Source organism: Nerophis lumbriciformis, linkage group LG05, assembly GCF_033978685.3.
Source record: "Nerophis lumbriciformis linkage group LG05, RoL_Nlum_v2.1, whole genome shotgun sequence".
Lineage (NCBI taxonomy): Eukaryota > Metazoa > Chordata > Actinopteri > Syngnathiformes > Syngnathidae > Nerophis > Nerophis lumbriciformis.
Window position 1 is genome coordinate 24,392,957 of NC_084552.2, and position 5,660 is coordinate 24,398,616.

The following is a 5,660-nucleotide window of genomic DNA, read 5'->3' on the forward strand; positions in this document are numbered from 1 at the left end:
TCCCTTTCGGGGTAGCGGGGGGTCGTTTTGTCCTACTAATTTCAGCGATCCTTGAACTCGTCATAGTCTCCGATTCTGCCACAGTAAGACGTGTTTCATGCCACTCCTTCTATGTCTCATTTTGTCCACCAAACTTTTTATGCTGTGCGTGAGCTTTGTTGATTTTATTGATTTGCTGGAGTGCTTATCAGGCACATTTGGTCAATCCGTGACTGCAAGCTAATCAATGCTAACATGCTGATTAGGCGAGCTGTATGTACATATTGCATCATTGTGCCTCACTTGTAGGTATATTTGGGCTCATTTAATTTCCTTTACTTATGTCCTCTGTGTATTTAATTTATGTCTCATGACACATTATCTGTATGTAATATTGGCTGTATTTATCAGAGTTGCTTGTGTGCCATGTTGTTCCAGACCACAGCAAACGTTACCCAGCTTGCAAAGGTTGTAATAAATCCATTAGAAGAAGACAGCCTGCCGCTTACTTCTATACCTTTGGCCATTCTGAGACAGTAATTTCCATAAGTTATCTCATCCTGTGAGAAGCCTCCATTTTACTAATCATTTCCAATGTTGCAAAAAGGTGTAAAATAAAAATAAAAATACAACATTTCTGTCAACGAAGATTTGCGTCAGCCTTTGATAGTAGGCTAATATTGCTAATATAGACACTTGCATCATGTGTTGCCTTCATTATAACACTTATAGAAGGCTTTTAATTTTTTGCGGCTCCAGACAGGTTTTTTTTTTGTTGGTATTTTTGGATCAATATGGCTCTTTCAACAATTTGGGTTGCCGACCCCTGGGTTAGGGCTTGAGTTTGACACCTGTGCAGCAACGCTCTACTGTTTTGAAGCATCTGCTGCGAAACGCCAGTCCAAGATCCTCTATAAGACAGGAGCGCTCTGCTGTTTTTGACCCACTGTTAGAACACTTGTCAAAGATCGTCTAGATTTTGCGTGGCGTGTGGGGGATTGCTATGATATGCTGTGATCCACGTGCATTTAAATACCTAATAGGTTTTAACAGAAATCAAATATAATGCCTGTGGGAACTGGCATATCTGAGCGTGCGCACACACACACACACACACACACACACACACACACACACACACACACACACACACACACACACACACACACACAGATAGAGTCTCACGCTCTGTGTGAACAGTGGTCTTTAACGAGGGGGCGAGGAGAGAAAGCATGCGTGATTGTTTTAAAAAGGCTGCCCTCAAGGCACGTTATCGCTCAATGTAGGCCTGCTTCTCCCTCAGTCATACGTCCTCTCTTGTTGATTGTGCACCGTTGATCAGTGGCAACAAAGGCGTCATTAGTGGGGCTTTGGTCCCCACCACCACCAGGCCCCGGAGTAATTATGAAAGGGGGGCCCGGCAATAATTCAAGGGCCGATCAGTGCCGCTTGAAACTAAAGAGAGAGAGAGAGAGAGAGAGAGAAGTTCACAGATTCGGGCTGGCTGCGCCCATCTGCCTCCATTTGCGGGCCACCTGCCTGAAGATCTGACCCACGTCAGCCACCAGAATGGAGCGCCGTCACACACACAAGAGCGAGGTAGAGGAAGCATATGGGATCCATGCCATCAATCATTTACACTGCTCCTTAAACTGCTGCATTGTGTGCTTGCTGTTATTAATGTGCTGCAGCTTGGAGTGACTCAGTCACCCGATGAAAGTTTTCCCCGAGTGTTTTCACTGCACTGCGTGTGTTGGTCCCCACCAGAAGAGGGCAGTGTGGAGCACCGACCTCTCAGCTCCAGCACCAGAATTGCTCCAATTCCATTGCTACAAAAGAGGGACTTGGAAAGTAAACAAATGAGTCTGATGGGATATTCAGCATTCTTCAACATTTCCCATGGAGCTGAGTGCGTGGATTTATTGGCTGTTGCTTGATTTATTTGGTGATGATGCTCTAATTCACTTTCAGATTCTTTTTTTTTTTTTTTTTTTTTTTTGCAGAACCCCATAAATGCTACATTTGAGCAGATAAAGTCCACTTATCTAAAAGAGTCACACTTTTGGTATACATCTAGACATCTAGTCTGTGCAGATAATATTCACTAATTCACAAATTAATTATATATATATATATATATATATATATATATATATATATATATATATATATATATATATACATAGGGCTATGAATCTTTGGGTGTCCCACGATTCGATTCGATATCGATTCTAGGGGTCATGATTCGATTCAAAATCGATTTTTTTTTTTTTCAATTCAACACGATTCTCGATTCAAAAACGATTTTTTTCCCGATTCAAAATGATTCTGTATTCATTCAATACATAGGATTTTAGCAGGATCTACCCCAGTCTGCTGACATGCAAGCAGAGTAGTAGATTTTTGTAAAAAGCTTTTATAATTGTAAAGGACAATGTTTTATCAACTGATTGCAATAATGTAAATTTGTTTTAACTATTAAATGAACCAAAAATATGACTTATTTTATCTTTGTGAAAATATTGGACACAGTGTGTTGTCAAGCTTATGAGATGCGATGCAAGTGTAAGCCACTGTCACACTATTGTTCTTTTTTTCTTCTTTTTTTTTTATAAATGTCTAATGATGTCAATGAGGGATTTTTAATCACCGCTATTTGAAATTATAACTAATATTGATACTGTTGTTGATAATATTCATTTTTGTTTCACTACTTTTGGTTTGTTCTGTGTCGTGTTTGTGTCTCCTCTCAATTGCTCTGTTTATTGCAGTTCTGAGTGTTGCTGGGTCGGGTTTGGTTTTGGAATTGGATTGCATTGTTATGGTATTGCTGTGTATTGTTTTGTTGGATTGATTAATTTAAAAAAACTAAAGTAAAATTTAAAAAAAATAAATAAAAATGGATTTTTTTTAAAATGAGAATCGATTCTAAATCGCACAACGTGAGAATCGCGATTCGAATTCGAATCGATTTTTTCCCACACCCCTAATATATATATATATATATATATATATATATATATATATATATATATATATATATATATATATATATATATATATATATATATATATATATATATATGTGTGTGTGTATGTGTGTATGTATGTATGTATTTATATATGCATATAATCCTATCTATCAATTTTCTACCGCTTGTGCCTCTTGGGGTTGCAGCTGCACTCGGGCAGAAGGCGGGGTACACCCTGGACAAGTCACCACCTCATCACAGGGCCATTACTCACATTCTCATACTAGGGACTATTTAGCGTTGCCAATCAACCTACCCCCAGGTGCATGTCTTTGGGAGGTGGGAGGAAGCCGGAGTACCCGGAGGTAACATACATGGTCACAGGGAAAACATGCAACCTCCACACAGAAAGACCCAAGCATGGGAATCGAACCCAAGACCTTCTCACTGTGAGAAGGTCCTATACATATATATATAAATATATATAAATATATATATATATATATATATATATATATATATATATATATATATATATATATATATAAATAAATGATAAATGATAAATGGGTTGTACAGCGCTTTTCTACCTTCAAGGTACTCAAAGCGCTTTGACACTATTTCCACATTTACCCATTCACACACACATTCACACACTGATGGAGGGAGCTGCCATGCAAGGCACTAACCAGCACCCATCGGGAGCAAGGGTGAAGTGTCTTGCTCAGGACACAACGGACATGACGAGGTTGGTACTAGGTGGGGATTGAACCAGGGACCCTCGGGTTGCGCATGGCCACTCTCCCACTGCGCCACGCCGTCCCATATATATATATATATATATATATATATATATATATATATATATATATATATATATATATATATATATACACATATACATATATATACACATATACATATATATATACATATTTACACATATACATATATATATACATATTTACACATATACGTATATATACACATATACATATATATATACATATATACATATATATATGTGCATATACATATATACATATATATATATATATATATATATATACATATACATATATACATATACATATACATATATACATATATATATATATATATACATATATATTATATACATATACATATATATATATATATATATACATATACATATATATACATAAAAACTAGTTTTTATTTTTTTTTTATGCTCTGAGTTGACTCATTTTCAGTGGATGCTGAATCTCTAATGCTAAACAGGCTGTACTCTGACTACACTAAGGTGCAACTAATATCGAGAGGTTCTGAGTCCTGTGTCGTGCTACTGGCATCGTCACCATCCTGCGTGGCTACCGTGAGAGACTGCAGGATTTCAGCATGCGTCCTTAAGTTAAATCAGATACAAAGCAAGTCGAGGACTAAGTTTCACTCTCCCAAGTAAGTGAGATTTTACATCAACAAAGGGAAACATTCAATGCATTAATACAGCAACAACAAGACAACTTTAAAGGCTTTGTTAAATTGATTTTGTAGTTATCTAACACAAGATTGGACACACTATCTAGAGCAGTGCTTTTCAACCACTGTGCCGCGGCACACTAGTGCCGTGAGATACAGTCTGGTGTGCCGTGGGAGATTATGTAATTTCACCTATTTGGGTTAAAAATATTTTTTGCAAACCAGTAATTATAGTCTGCAAATTATGTGTTGTTGTTGAGTGTTGGTGCTGTCTAGAGCTCGGCAGAGTAACCGTGTAATACTCTTCCATATCAGTAGGTGGCAGCCGGTAGCTAATTGCTTTGTAGATGTCGGAAACAGAGGGAGGTAGCGTGCAGGTCAAAAGGTATTTAATGCATAAACCAAAAATAAACAAAAAGGTGAGTGCCCCTAAGAAAAGTCATTGAAGCTTAGGGAAGGCTATGCAGAACGAAACTAAAACTGGACGACAGCAAAAACTTACTGTGGAGCAAAGACGGCGTCCACGATGTACATCTGAACATGACATGACAATCAACAAAGAAGGATAAAAACAACTGAAATATTCTTGATTGCTAAAACAAAGTAGAAATATCCCTCAAAGGAAGACATGAAACTGCTACAGGAAAATACCCAAAAAAGAGGAAAAAGGCACCAAAATAGGAGCGCAAGACAAGAACTAAAACACTACACACAGGAAAACAGCAAAAAACTCCAAATAAGTCATGATGTGATGTGACAGGTGGTGACAGTACACCTACTTTGAGACAAGAGCTATACTGATGCATGCATGATTATGCTTTAAAGTCATATCCAATAATTGCGACAACAACTTTTTACTGTAACTGAGTTTAGTTTTTTAATTTCTGCTGGTGGTGTGCCTGCGGATTTTTTCAACTCAAAAAATGTGCATTGGCTCAAAAAAGGTTGAAAATCACTGATCTAAAGAACTTCAAGAAGTCATAACCGGCCTTCAGTTTACCCAAAAGGAAGTGGATGACATTAAAGTAAACATTGCAAAACATGCTGATGATTATAACTGATTACAGGCTGACATGATTAAAATGTGTGACAGTCATCTCTCTGTTACTGACAAAATGGAATACCTGTAAGGTCAGACTAAACAAAACGATTTGATGTTTGATGGTATCATGGAGTCCCCTGACTGAGTCTGAGAGGAAGATTAAAAGTGTTCTATCTGAGAAACTTCATCTACAAGGAGAAATAGTG